The sequence below is a fragment of the Scomber scombrus genome, chromosome 4 (assembly GCF_963691925.1).
Source record: "Scomber scombrus chromosome 4, fScoSco1.1, whole genome shotgun sequence".
NCBI classification, from domain to species: Eukaryota; Metazoa; Chordata; class Actinopteri; order Scombriformes; family Scombridae; genus Scomber; species Scomber scombrus.
In genome coordinates this window covers 28,613,469-28,629,835 of record NC_084973.1, presented here as the reverse complement: position 1 = coordinate 28,629,835, position 16,367 = coordinate 28,613,469, and positions in this window count along the sequence as shown.

Here is a 16,367-nt window from a genome sequence, read left to right as displayed (position 1 = left end):
TCATTCAGCTCCATTGTGAATGCAGGGCAGTTGTGCTTTATGGCATGCACTGCCTTCCTAAGAGAGAGCCAGCACACAGTGCATAGTTGTTTTAGACTTCTTCTGTCCTTGTCGGTTAAGATCTCACTGAGGACACAGCGAGTCGATTTTCCCTGCTTGTGGAGTACTTGTAAAATGTCAAGTACTCAATTCACTGTGCGCTTAAAGTTTGAAACAGTTTGAAAAGCTTTGGATTCATCTGCTGTGGTCAGTGTCACACGGTGGGTAACACAGTGGATGGAAAACAGACTCTACTTTTTCAGGGAAGGCGCCAACTCCAGAGTTTACACCTGCTGTGACACCGGCTCCAATTAGGTCCCAGACCTGTCACTCAGCTGATATCCACACCTCTTTCCTTGAGGCCATCCACAGCTTTGTTTGAGTGAACGCCGGTTACCCAGGAAACATGTTTAAGTCTTCCCCTCATTTTCCATTTTCATATACATAAGCATGAGTTTTTTGGTCTACTGTAATGTTCACAATTTCGTCAATAAGACACCTAGACAGTCACTCTTCCAGGGTTTGTCATCCAGTTCCTGAGTCACAGTTTTTTTACCAAGGATATTTCCACATAATTTACTGAATCATTATGTCTGTATAAACTTGCACTGTTGTTAGCGTTTCCAATAAGTCAGCAAACTGATGGCATGGGATGTTGTTTTTTGCAATGTGGTAAACAACCTTTAGCTGGGAGATGAGTGAGTCATTTTTGGACTCACATTATTACAGAGCTGTTTCATGGCACTTATGTTGTTATTTTAAATGAAGAGTGGATGTGCGGCTGGAACATGTCTGTGCTTTGTAAGTATAGACAACGTCAGATTGATTGACCCATTGGTAAAATCATTTGTCCTATTTACCTGCACTCTCACAGATGCTGGTGTCTGTCCTGTCCAGATTTTCATTTTTTAAATCATCTGGACTTCTCTCACCATCTTTTTTCATATTTCCTTAGCTGTTGTTGCACTCACATCATCCATTTCTTGAGGAGCATGATGTTTTTCTGTGCCTTGCCTGTGGTTTTCTTCGCTTGCAGCACCCCAGGGAGGTCTGCTTCACCTTTGACATGTTGGTGTTATATTAACTGCTGGCTCGCTGCTGCTAGAGTGTGATATCTTATAGGCTATGTCACATAATATTAGAGAATTTATTATCTTAATAATTAATTTTACATTTATTTATTTGACATATTTCCCGCCAGACATGGCTGTTGATATTTTTAATCTGCTGGACAATTACATGTGATGCATGTAATTTTTTTTTGGTGGCATTTCTCTGATTCCCAGAAATGTGACAGAGAATTTGCATACAGCACAACACCTGGCCTCATGTCGTGTTTAGGGGGCGTTACCTATGCTGATAACAATCGGCCACATGCCTCCAATTTAACATAGAGTGGGATTCATCATTCAGCACACCTGGGTAGGAGCAGATGTGGGTGGTTACGAACATTTGGTGCATCTGCAGATGTCTCTAAACAGAAATTTAAGAGAAAATATAAGAAAAAATAGAGAATAGAGAAAAGAGAGAATGGGCGGGAAATTTAGGAGAGAACAGTGAGATGCACTAATTGTTTGTTCTGGTGTTTTTAGACAGATTGATTGAGGATAAGAAAATTGTAGAATTTCGCCATTTTTACCCTTTAAATGCTGGTGAGATATTGTAAAAATGCATGTTTTTACAAGCACAGACACCTTTATTTGACAGTTGACAGACAGGAAATAATGGGGGAGAGAGGGGGGAGTGACATGCAGCAAAGGTCCTCCGGGTGGGATTTCAAACCGGGGTCCGCTGCGTACGTGGCATGCGCTTTTAACCACTAGACCACCTGCGCGCCCTCAAAATGCATGTTTTGACCTTAAAGCAAATCAAATCAACAACTCCGTGCTATAGACTGGAAACCATATCCACATACAAAGCTTTAATTTTCATGTCTAATAAGAGTAAATTGCTCACTCAAAAGAAACATTTCAGGTGATGCACCACTCAGCACACCAGTTACAGACGAACAACCACAATCCAAAGAGCAAGCAGCTTCGCCTGGCCTTGAGCTATTAATCATCAACAAGGTGAGTTTCACTGAGAAATTACTCTGCTAAAAGAAATATATTTATTTCTTCAGTTCTCACTGATATTAAGCTCAAATAATCTGATTACAGCAGCTCTGCCTGTAAGGAATCTTACATAACGATGCCTTTGATGCACCCATCTACGCGCAATTACTACGTTTCAGTGTGATAAAGTGAAGGTTTGTGTGATCCGGGGACAAACGGAGAGAAAACGGTTGTACAGTTTGCCTGCTCACCTGGAAAGAAACCTCTCTCTGCTCCTGATCCCTAAGCCTCTACATCTGTGAAACAGCTTCGTCTGCATTGACACGGAGCCTTTGTTCCGTTCGTACCTTTCATAGCCGTGACTGTAGGAGAGAGCAAATCACAAAAATTCAAGTCTGGCTGGGTGCACAGATATCCAGCTCGTCCACTGAACCCAGATGGGGCCCTGAGGATGAGGGATGGAGGGCACACACATAACTCTGTCGCAGCGCTCCTGGTGCCCTGACATGCACAGAAGCTGCTTGTTATTTTAGGTCATTGTCAAAACAGCAACACAAAAGAATTGCTCTATTCCTTGAGCGTCTTCCACACATGATACTTCTTCCTCCTCCTCCTCCTCCTCCTCAGCCCCCCATTGATTCTTTCTGCAGCTGTGGTTCACTGCACAACATTCAGTCTGCTACAGCACAAATAATCAAGCAGCCAAAGGCACAATAAATAAGATGATTACTGCTCAACAATACAATCAGAAGAAAAGCCAAACTGACAATAAAAAAAGATGTTTACTGCTCCACAATAGAATAAACTTAGAAGTCAAAGGGTCACCACAAAAGACGTCTACGGCTTCAGGCAGGATTATCTGCAGGGTTTATAGTTCAGGGCTGTATTTCACCAAGAGTGAAAGAATTTTCTGTTTCTAAAGCCTGACTGTCTGGTGTTTACTGCCTTTGTTCCCATGAAAATAATGATGTTTTATTTATGTTGTTCCTTACTAGAACATGGTAATAGTTATGGTATTTTCCTCTTATCTGAAGGATAGAAAAATACCAGCAAAGAAAGCAAGTGGTTGGACTCAAATGACACGAAATAAGTTTCTCATATAAAATAAAATAAAAGACCTTCTGTATTCCCTAAATCAGGGGTGTCAAACTCCTTTTAGTTCAAGGGCCACATACAGCCATGTTTGATCTCATGTGGGTCAGACCAGTAAAATCCACTACATAAAGACTTTTCTATAATAAAACACCTATTCACAAAACAGATGAACAGCTTGAGATGCCTTAAGAAAGATTAGGTAAATTCTCCCAAACAGAATTTTTGCAGACATGTCAAGTCACCTTGGGAAGATATACTAATAAAAATGTGTCCTTAAAGTCTGAATCACATTGCAAGTCTATTATATCAAGTTGGGCCTCCACAGGAAGGTCAGAGGACTTTACTGTGAATGGCAAGCAAATATAAACGAGAACAGCAGTGTGTTTTATTGAAAAATTAGACTTAATATTCTGCAATTTTCATACTTTGCAAAGTTATCCAGAAGGCCGGATTGGAGCCTTTGGCGGGCCAGTTCTAGCCCATAGGCCATAGGTTTGACACCCCTGCCCTAAACTTTCTGATTAACCAGCTTCACAGGTTCTGACTTGTGCGGGCATTAAAAAACAAATCACATTAAGTTACTTTTTGTAGCTTTTACTCTCTACCATGCTATTTTTTTCTATATGGCACTGTCAGTATCAGACATCTTTAGAGTCATATAATGTTAATGAACTGCTGGAAATAATGTTTATATGCAGATAATATCATGATATGATGCAACCTCATGCTCATGGACTGTATAAACTCGACAAAGGAGATCATGTTGTCCAGCATGTGTATTTATATGTTTCTTATGTTTATTTATTTTGCAAAAAATCTCAAAAAATCTTTCAGATTTATGTAAAATTTGACTGAATAAACTCTGACAGCACAGCTTTATTTATGCTTCACTGGGTGTCTGAATAGGCAGCAGCAACATGTACAATCCATGTAGTCATGGAAAATACCATTTTAATCACAGCTATCCATATGTGCATAATACAGTTTTATTTTTGTGCTTTACTCCTTTTAATTGTGAAGGTTTTTTTGAATGTTTATAAGTTTTGCGATATATAAAAGCCACTCCAATGCCTGCCTACACAAATTGTGTTACATTATTTACTGTGATTTTCCTCTACTTTTTTCATTTTTGGTGCACAAAACATTCAAATTAGGCAAATTATTATGGAATTAAACAAATTGAACAGTTGTAATCATATTTTGATGACGGTAATGTATTAACTCAGTGATCCTGCGAGATTTGATTGATTTTCCCCTATAGGCGGTGATACATAAATTATGCTTTAATCTCTTTAATCTGCAACTATTACAATAATAGATAAGTCATTTAAGTCATTTTTTGAGTAATCAGTTGTCAGTTCAAGCATCTCAAATGGCAGAAGTAGCTTCGTTTCCTTATTTTACATGATAACAAATTTAATGTCTTTGGGTTTTGTACTGTTACTCAGACATTTAATCACACCAGCTTGGGCTTTAGAAAATATTTACTGTTTTCTGGGGTTTTACAGATCAGACAATTAAACAGTTAATGGGCAGATTTTATTTTATTGACAATATTCAGAATATAAGACATGCAGTCATTGTCTCCATGCGTTCTCCCTGTGTCCATTTTTGTAAATCCAAACACCATGAGACTGTCCAACCATAAAAACCTGTAGGACATTATACAACATCTGAAATCCTTTTCCTGCTGCCTTGATCTTCTGCCAACAGGCTTTTCCAAAAATGTTTCAAATTGCACGGCCTCAGATCTTCGACAAACTGTAAACACATCTCTTCTCACAGGTGTCTTTCCACATGAAGCCCTGAAAGCTGCCTTCATCAATCCACTCTCGGCACCTCACTATTGAACAATTATAGGCCCGTATCAAACCTCTTGCTTTTAAGAGTAATCATTGAAAAAAGCTGTTTTTCAGTAGCTGAACAACCTCTTGGCACAAAAAAATATTTTGATGTCTTCTAGTCAGCGTTTCGACCACACCACAGCACTGAGACTGCTCTTGGCAAATGTCTTCAATGACATATGCTTAAACACAGACACACATTTGCAGCCTTTGTATTACTGGATATCAGTGCTGCATTCAACACAGTCAACAACATCTTACTAGACAGACGGTAAAACTTGATGGGACTTTCTGACACACTGCTAAACTGGTTTAAAGCAGGCGGGGAGTTCTGGTCCTCTGAAATGATGCGAACGCGGAAGTAACTTAAAACTGCATTCTATCAAAAGGCCACCAGGGGGCGACCGTTTTGGTGTCAAAAGGAATTCCGTCTCTATACAAGTTAATGGAGTCACTTGATTTCTAACCTCAGTAAACGTTTTCAAAATGTGTTTATGGTCTCAATCGCTAGTTTAAAGCCTTCTTCAATGCAGTATGATGTTCATTTGTGAAATTTTGGCCTCCCTGTTTTTATATTTGACGTTAAAGCAGGGTATGCATTCGGGCGTGGCTACGTCGTGATTGACAGGTTGATTGGTTCACAGGTTCAGGAGGGCGCCTCTTGCTCCTCCTGATGCCCATATAAGTAAAATTTTCAAGATGGTGCTGCGAAGATCTGAAACTATTGGCTTCCAAGCAGCAGTCCACAAACCAATGGGTGACGTCACGGATGTTACGTCCATTTTATATACAGTCTATGGTCTAAAGGGACAGGGACTGCTTGAGTGGACAAAAATGACCTGCGGAGTTCCCCAAGGCTCCATTCTGGGGTCTCTTCTGTTCAACATCTACATGCTCCCTCTGAGCTCAGATTATGTAAAACAACAAATGCGTCACCATAATTATCTAGGCAACACAAAACGTACATAATGATATCACCAGGGGACAATACAAGCACTAAGTAACTGCATTGAACAAATCAACGGCTGGATGTGCCTGAATTTTCTTCAATTAAGGAAAGACAAAACTGAAGTAATTGTTTTAAGAGACAAGGAAGAACAATTAAAAGTAAGCGCTCGACTTCAATCGACTTGTGTTCTCAGACCTGAATTTCAACAACCACATTAAGCCACTAACAAAGTCAGCTTTCTATCACCTGGAGATTGTATAGAGGTTTAAAGGACTTGTGTCTCAGCAGGATTTTGAAAATTTGTCCATGCATTTATCTTCAGTAGACTCGACTATTGAAACAGTGTCTTTACAGGTCTCCAAAAAAAATAAAATAATAATAATATCGATCAGAGAGCTGCAGTTGATTCAGAATGCTTTTGGTGGAGTCCTCACCAAGACCAAGAAAGTGGGTCACATCACTCCAGTTCCCAGAGAATAATTGATTTTTTTGTTTATAAAGCACTGAATGGTTTATAGCCAAAAATACATTCCTAGTATGCTCCACATATCTGGAACAAACGACCAGAAAACTCACAGATCTGCTGCAACTCTCAGTTCTTTTAAATCAAGGCTGAAGACTTTTCTGTTGCTGCCTTTTATTAAATCAAATAATTATTCATTTCTTACACTTGCAATATAACTTTTATTCTTGTATTTTATATCTGTCTTATTTAATTTTAATTATTTTTTTTATTTTCTGTTTTCTTAGCTTTTTAATGTCCCTTTCTGGTGTGTTCCTTTTGTAGCTAGTCACTATGCTTTTACATAAAGCACTTTGAATTGCCTTGTTGCTGAAATGTGCTATATGATAAACTTACCTTGCCTTCCAAAAAATCAGCATGATTGTATATCGGTGTGTTTTTGATGCAGATCCAGACTCAGATTGAAAATGTAAATTCTATCATCTTAAAATAATCTTTTAAAGGAAGGTACAGTGCGAGACCTTTCCAGATCTTCTCAGTTGTGGACTAAATTTACCAAGTGAACTGAGCGGGGTTTTAAAAATATCCTCAGTTGTGACACATGCATGTAACTACAAGACACTGTCTGGAAGCACAATGTCCAAGACCTATAATTACAAGAATAATAGTCTTATTTCCAGCTGGATTGCTCTAAAAGCTTCCTCGTAGGTTTCTATAGACAGCTGCAGCACTGTGTTTCATCATACAACTATTTGATTTATTTTCTATGTCTTAGTATGCTTCAATACCTTTTTTAATGCCCTATGCAATGCAATCAAACGTCTGTAAAAAAAAAAAAAAAGAATACTGAAAGGAAGAATAAACTGCCAGGCTGTTGTGTTGGAAGTGATATAAAAGAATAATGACCACACCATTAGTACATTTCTGTGAGGTGCTACAACTAACTAGTTACTGCAGTCCGCCTGCGACTCCTGCTTCCACCCTAGTGGATGTTTATCTATTGATAGTGCCTCCTTAAAAGATTTAATACAAGAGGTGAGACCATTAACTGACATAATGATTAGTCAATTGCCTGAACATGAATTAGAAACTATTTTAATGATTAAATTGGCAAAAATTGCTAAATTTTACTTGCTTCACAAATCTGAATATTTGCTTTGATTAATATTATTGTTTTACTTTACTTGAATGATAGTAAACTAAATGTATTTGGGTTTTGGACTATCGGTTGAACAAAAACAAGCAATTTGAAGAACTTGCACGGTGAGAAAGACGGATGGACATTGATTAGTTGCTTGTAATGTCATGATACCAAAAAAATATTAAATGTAAATTTCTTCCATTTTTTAAAATCAATAGAGAGCAGAGTACATGCACATTTACAGATCTCTATACTTTAGCAGTAGAACAATACAACATAATTGCATATTAACCTGATTATTAACCTGCCTTTTCAGAATCAGGAGAGAAAGGGTAGAACTAGTGCCATCTAAGTTATAAAAATACCCCCTCTCAACGTTACTCATCTGATTTAATGGCTCATAATGTCCAAAAATTGTTCCACCTGGTGACTCAGTGCATAAACTCTGACTCAGAAAGCATTAGTACAAGAGCAAGCACAGCCCCTGTGGCTTATTATTTACAGCTTGTTCTTTAATCTAATGCTTCTTTAGCTTTACACCCACACAATGCTGCCTGAAACCACAATACGTTTAAATGAAAGAAGATAAAATGGTTGATTCATATTGGTTCTGTTTTCGAGGGATAAACTGCAAATATGATGATTAAGCGGTTTAGAAATGAATCTGTTCACGCTCATAGATCAGAGAAAAGCTTCAGCATGACAGGAAATGGCTGTAAAAATCCATAGTAATTTACTGTATTTCTGCCCAGTTAATATGTGTGAACTGTGAATATATTTGACAGTATAGTGTTATGTATAAGGCCCAAAAACACAGTAATCAACATTATACTGTAATAAATCACAGTGGTAATCAACACACTGTAGAAATTTGAATAAAAACATTATACTTCAGATACTTAAAGATGGCCTTGTTTCTTCATGTTCAATTTAATTTAATTTCAAAGGCTCCTTCAAATGTGGCTGAGAATTTCAACCTTTTTTTCCCGAACATGGAGGATCCAATGGCGGGATCCTTCACTGTCCCACTCATCCCAAGATTGACTGCTCGTCGGTGATGTTATTTCTTCCAAAAAGAAAAAGGGTTCTCCAAATGTAACAGCAGCTGAAGTATCTGGCTTCAATTCACTCAAATAAGTAATGATACAAATGATTAAACTAATTTTAATTTACCCCACCACGGTTTTCTCTCTGACGGAGACACATCACATCTCCATTCCCTCTAATAAATGGTGAAAAAAAAATGTAATTGTATAAATGACATTAAAATCCCTGGCTCTATTTCTGCATCTGTAGCTGTCAAGGTTGTGAGGTGGCAGGAAGGGTAATGATGGGAACAGCTATTGATGCAAATGCGAAATTTAATAATGCTCGGTTTGGCCTTCGAGGTCTACAAAGGACATGCCTTTGTAGACCATGTCCTTGGAAAGATGCAGTCCCTGAATTGGGACACAGCGACAGTCCACAGTCATGACAGGCTGTCGGTGAAGTCGTGAGCTGATTGGTTGAGCCAAAGAAATGAATAACGTCATCTTTATCTAGGTGGCAAAGTACATTACTGCAGCTGGTTGCGGACCCAGATTTGTGGATTTTCTTTTTAAGAGCATTTGTGTACTTCTCCATTATTGTTCAGTATAAAGTTGTTGGGCGTTATGATAGATGGATAATGTGGACTTTTTTTAACATCTTACAGCTTTTACTTTGCCAGTTTACATTTGACTGCAGACTACTCCAAAATTAAGGATGTAATAAACTTGAAATATTCATGAATCTGCACTGGAAGATATGGAAGACCAAAAGATGCACAGAGACCCCCACATTAGTGAAAATTATTATTAAGAAATTTAACTCACTTAGCACACCTATTTCATTACTTATGTGTTATACATTTTTGAGACTATTGAGACTTTTAAAAAAGGACTTAAAACATTTATTTTAAATTGAACTTTTGTCTTTTAATGATTATTTTCTGATGTTTTTATGTTTTGTTTGTCTTGTAGCAGAGTTTTGTGCTTTATAAATAAAATGTATTATTATTATTATTATTATTATTATTATTATTATTATTATTATTATTAAATCTCTAATCAGTTGTTGTTGGTCATATTTCCTGATCCATATTCAATAGTAATGATATTATTGGAAAAGGTATCGGAAGATCTTTGTTTGCAGATGATTATGCGCTGTGGAAAAGATGTACAGTAGGAACGTTGAGTTGCAGGAAACAATTAAAAGAGTGGAGCAGTGGTCTTTGCAATGAGGATTTAAAATGTTCCATTACAAACATGCTTTTCTTTACAAAAAAAAGGACAACTGCAGCGGGGGTCCGACTGTATTTATGTGATAAGGAGCAGAAAAGAAGAGAATCATTCACATTATGATCAGTTCTGGATTATGGGTGTGAGGCATTCGGGTTGGCGTCTAAAACCTAGTTGTGCAAATTGGAGGTAATACAAGCACACACGCATTAAGCATATGAAGTGAGGCTTTTAAAACAACATCTGAGCCATTGTTGCACGCAGAAGACGGCAACTCATGATGACATATTGGGTCAATTTACAAGCATATAATTACATCCTACTGTAAGTGCTATTGAGTCATGCTGGGAACATGAAGAGGCTATCAGAGAGTGTTGGTTGGGTTGTTAAAAGAAAAGCTGAAGAAATCAGTGTACTTTCCTTTCCTTCTTCTGGCTGTGGTTAGAGGACATCAGAACAGAGAGTGTGGTAATTGCATCAGATTCGTGCCCAGCATTAATGAGTTTAAAACTTTGCAACTCCAGTTGTAGAGAGGATATATTGTTTGAAATACTACAATCATTATTCAGGTTTCACCAAATGCGTTAGTTTTTGTGCAAGTCCCTGCTGATATTGGAAATTTATGGAAATGAGAAGGTGGATAAAGCAGCAAAAAAAGGGGCTTTTGAAGAATGGAAGTTAGAGGCCAAAGTGGTGATTGAGTGACTGATCAGAAAGAAGTGGAAGAATAAATGGAGCAAAGGAAGCAAAGATATCTTTTTCAAGATAAACCATTATCTGGGAGTGCAGGGTTTGGAGTGTGAAATAGGAAAAGAGAAGACAGTTATAACAAGATTGAAGAATGGTTCTCTCTATGTGACTGGAAAGCATAATGATGGAAAGTGTGAATATTGTGTTGCCAAAAAGTCAAGTTTTAAAGAATGTGCTAAGAAAGATTAGAGAGCAAAAGGTCAGTAATATCCTTCAAAAAATCTTCAATTGACAAGTGATGGAAACTCCTTACAAAAAATCTGAGAAATATTAGTATTATTTATTTATATATTTAATGATGACTCTTTTTATTGTAAATCTTTGTTTGGTAAATATTAGGTAGAGAGTCAACATTTAGTCCACACATACAGATCAGTGGGGGACGTTAATGCACCTGTCTGTCATAACAGTTATAGTAGTAACTAGTACTATAGTAGTAGTAATAATAATAGTGGTGATAGTAGAAGCAGTACTAGTAGTAAAAATAATAATAGTAGTAATATAGTAGTAGTACTATAGTAGTAATAGTATAGTAGTATAATAGTAGTAGTAATAATAATAGTAGTAATAACTATAGTGGTAATAGTAATAGCAGTTATAGTAATAATAATAATAGTAATAATATAGTAGTAATAGTATAGTAGTAATAGTATAGTAGTATATTAGTAATAGTAATAATAGTAGCAATAGTAATAGCAGTAATAGTAGTAATAATAATAGTTAGTCATAATTTAAGTAATAACAATAGTAGCAATAGCAGTAGTAATAGTAATAGTATAGTAGTATATTAGTAGTAGTAATAATAATAGTAGTAATAACTATGGTGGTAATAGTAATAGCAGTTATAGTAATAATATAGTAGTAATAGTATAGTAGTATATTAGTAATAGTAATAATAGTAGCAATAGTAATAGCAGTAATAGTAGTAATAATAACAGTAGTAATAATAGTAGTAATCATAATAGTTGTAATAGTAGTCATAATTTAAGTAATAAAAATAGTAACAATAGCAGTAGTAATAATAGTAGTAATAATAATAGTAGTAATAGTAGTAGAAGAAGAAGGAGAAGAAGAAGAAATAATAATAGAGTAAACATGGATTTATTATATATTAAGACATTCTGGATACAGAGTGGGAGGCGAGGCCGCATTCATTCTATGGAAGTTGCTTCTTGCAAAAATATGATTGAACCAAATGGTTAAACTTCTAGTTTTAAATAATTAAATGAGTCACTTTGCAGGGTTGTGATGCTCAAAGAAATGTATCAGCTGATTTACAGACATCTCTTTCAGAATGCGAGTCTATAGGGGAAAAAGTATTTTGGGCCCAGTAGCGTCATGTTATGTAATTAAATGGTTTGGGCAGTATGTTAAATTGACTTCAAACCCCAGTGCTCCTCTGTATCCAGTTCTATTAATACATCCATGGGATTTACACGAGGATTGAGAAGGGTTTATCTGCAGTCTTACACACTGACCCCTCCCCTTCTTATCTTCTTATATCTTTCTTAGAAAGTTAGCATGCTATTGTGTCATGCTAATATATTTAAGTTAATGTTAAGCTGCTGCTATCCATTTTGACTCAATGCTTTTTTTTTGTATTGACATAGTTTTTCTTGACGAGTTTTTCAGAGTAGACGCAACTACTACAAAAATATCTTCAATGGCAAATATATTTGTTCCTATTCAACAGTTCTCCATTAATTATTATTCTTTAAAACTTGGCTCTGTAGTCATTTGTTGAAATTTAACTGTGTGGTTTTAAAGTTTACAGCATTATATGAATACGTGTAATATGATCTAATTTACTGCCAAATATCTGGTGCTCTCATCCAATAAACAGTAACATTAAATTACTGTAGCTTATTTTACAGTTATGTACAACTACTATAACTATAGGTACAGTATCATTAAATTACTGTGTTTCATTTTAAAGTCACAATATTGCCACAGTAAATATAAATCCAGTAAACTTACACAACATTTTTTAAATACATTACTGCCAGTGGAAATCATGGTATGGCTTTTTTTTTACAGTACATCTAACAAAAACACAGTTTGTGAAATATTTAAAATGCTGCAGATGTGCATCAGTCAAGCGTTGTGACCCTTCAAATGGAGCAAAGAGATGTGAAGCTCACCCCCCTCCTGGGAAAAAGTCTTGAGAGATGAATGAGATGTTAGCAGCCTCACAGCATACAGCACCTGTGAATCTTGTTGAAAGTAGGCGGAATTCATTTTTATATGACAATGGTTTCTCTCGAAATGCAAGAAGTCTGCATGGTGTCCACTCATCAGATAAATATACTCTCCATGTGGCCAGCGTTGGCTTTTAAGGATGTCTCAAGTGGTTGATGTGGTATTGGAGGAAACTCACCAGGCAATAAGGTATTGGCCTTTGGAAAATCAGTGTCCTTTCATATATGAAATGAAAGATGCCGTGAACCACCAGCTTTTTCAATTCCACTCGGATTAAGCTTTCATCTGTGTGTGCCATTTACTGGCGAAAAATCCATTTCATCCTAATTTGACCTGAAAATGCTTTTCTCTTGGATACATTCTAACATGTATTGCTACCATTATTGACAATTTTATAAAATCTAAAATAAAGTCGTTTGGTTAAGGAAAGCGTCCATCCATACAATGTGTTCATTTTTTCAGAGGGCGTTATTGAAATTCTTCTTGGTTGGACACGTCACACAGATCTAAAGAAAGCTTGGTTTTTATCCATTTTTACACAATCTAAAGAAAAACGGGTATCAATTCTCTTTGTTAACCCTGTAAAGCCTGAACCATCAAATAATTGCCAGAAAACAGGAAACAGAAAATATGTATTTTTTGCAATTTATTTTTCATAGCATGTTTTATTCAAACAAACAAAAACAAGCATTTTTAGGTCCTGCATAAAGCTCATATCACCACCTATTAATTTTTTTTATGCATGATGATGATGATACATATGATTTACAGATAAATTACCTTCTATATCTGGTGTCTCTAATTTGATATACACATTTTCAACATGAATTCACCATAAAATAAACTACAAAATATTTAGTAATTCAACATTGCATCGGTTTACTACATGCACTACATGTATCTGATCGTGTACATCAGGCTTTTCAGGACTTCACTTGTCATTACAGGGTTAAATGAAATAATGTGTGTTGTGCAAAGAAAAAACAATAAGTAACTAATTAGATCTGTCAAGATAAATGGGAGAAAAGGGATCACTCATACACTTAATTGTATTATCACAGATCTATGAATAAGTTAGACATGATTACACCCTCTTACACCAGATCATTTACTCAGCTGTAATGTAATTACAATGAATGCCAGTGCATGTTTTTCTCTTGTTTTTCTCTTTTGTGGAAGATTTTGTGTAATTTGATCCAACTGCGTCATCATCTGACTTCACTGATTTGCTCTATTCAACAGCAGGACGTCATTGGATACAATTTATTCAAATACTTGTGAGTACTCTCTGGAATGAATGACTGGTAATGAAATGGGCTGCGATTTTCTTTGCAGGTTACTGCATTAGTTGAGAAATTATTTTAAGAAGCCATTGTAGTGGAGAAATAATATTCATTATATCCATATGCATTTCAGTATTCTGTTAAACTGTGTTAGGCTTTGTTAGCTTGTGTATCTTTCTCATAGTCTGGGAAAGTGCTGTGTACTGGACTCCCACTAAGGCACTGATAAGACACCACCGAGAAGGCCTCGTTATGTATCAGAAGAATGGGCTGATTCTCAGAGAGGTGTGGGATGAGCCTGAAAAAGATTATAATTTTGGTTCTGTTTCTTTACAGTTCAGTTCTGTTCTCTGTACCTTACGTGTACTGTGTGCTGAACTCATCTTGTACAAGATATATATTAAAATACTAGTTTGTGATCTAAATTCGTTTACTGGACTGATGATTTTCTCTCTCACCCTTAATTAAGGAAATCTCCACAACACCATCGAAATTCACACACAAGACTCCAAATGCCATTTTCCATTTTGCTTGCATTGTTAATTCATGTTTAATCACCCTGTACTTACTTTCTTATTGATAGAAAAATATTTAAAAAAATATTTAAAAAACAATTGGCTTCCATAGTAAATGAAAATATTGCTCAAATCTAGTTAAAATATATCCCATTCACTCCTCAAACACCATCGTTAAATTTGCGGACAACACCAACATTGTTGGAACGATAACCAGCAACAATGAAACAGCCTCCAGAGATGAGGTTGAACATCTGGTGGAGTGGAGCTTTCACAACAACCTGGACCTTAACACTTCCAAAAACGAATGCACAGCGCACCAAGCACACTGCCCTCTGCATACGAGGGGAGGAGGTAGAGTGGTTTCAAGTTCCTAGGAGTCTACATTTCGGCAAATCTTATGTGGTCCACACACATCTCTCACCAGTTGAGACTTTATTTCCTCAGCAAGTTCAAACATGCCCACCTCCCTCTGTGTAATCAGGACCACACTGCCACCTCTGAATGACGTATACTCTGGCCGACTGAGCAAAAAAGCCAGAGTATTATAAGTATTATAAAAGACCCAAGTCACCCTGGACACGGCCTGTTCTCACCCCTCCCCTCTGGAAGGATACACAGAACAAAACAGACTGAAAAAGAGCGTCTTCTTCCCCAAAGCTGTCACCTCGACACCCTCCTCCAGCACCCAGAGGCAGCAACTTTGTTACTGCTCTTGATGTCTCTATTTATTTATTCTGTCACAATTTATTAATTTGTTACTGTTGAGCTACGAACTGACTTTCATTATTTTAACAGTGCAAACACAGGCCTATATTTTTAATTTCTATTTCATTCGTTTTGGAATAAAATGGATTTCACTGGTATGTGAGGGCAGATATCAATTTTCCGTTAGTAAGAGCGCTTGCAGATCTTATAACTCATTTGGCTAAAAGTGAGTCATGCATGAATACAGTTGTTAAGTGTTCTGTGCTGCACTTCGAGAAAGGATGTACTTGATATGACTAATTCAGACTGCTAAAGCCTCAAGATATACTTTTCAGAGAAGCTTTTCAATGTTTTTTTGCACAAAATGTCTGTGTGGGCAAACCATGGATTTTGCCCTCTCCTATCATTTAGATTTATAGTGAGCATCTTTTAACAGTCAGTATGAACAGGAGGAATGATTACAGCAAAGAAGACTTTTTTTTTTTGAAAGGGAACCTTGTCTTCTCAAATAGGTTGCAGAAGTGGTGTTTTCAACCATTTCTGCAACCTATTTGAGAAGAACAAATCATTCATGGTCAAAAAAGGTTAAGTCATCTCAGCACCTTGCACTGTTACATGGTGTTCAAACAGCACAGCACCAAGGTTTTACTACATAGAAGATGTAAAAAGGTTAGATACATTGGGCCTTTTATTCATTTTGTTATGTACAAATTAATTTTGATGTAATAAAACTTGATCTTTATTCAGGTGGCCAAATATTTTTCCTGGATTGAAGGATTTGATCAACCATACGCTATTTGCTTAACGTTATAACCAAACTATGACTTTGAGCATATGAACAGCTGGTGCAACAGATTCAGCTATTTACCAGGATTTTATCTTCCATATGAATGTATGCTCATGTATTGCCACTCAAGAAGGGGTGATTTTGAATAAGGTTTAAGGCCGTTCTATAGAGAGTCTGCAATCAACAGACAGACCCTTAGAAAATGCAAGGTAGATGTCATATTTCTTCCCACACTGTTTTATTGATTGATATGTGAGATCTGTGAAGGACAATGCAAGATAT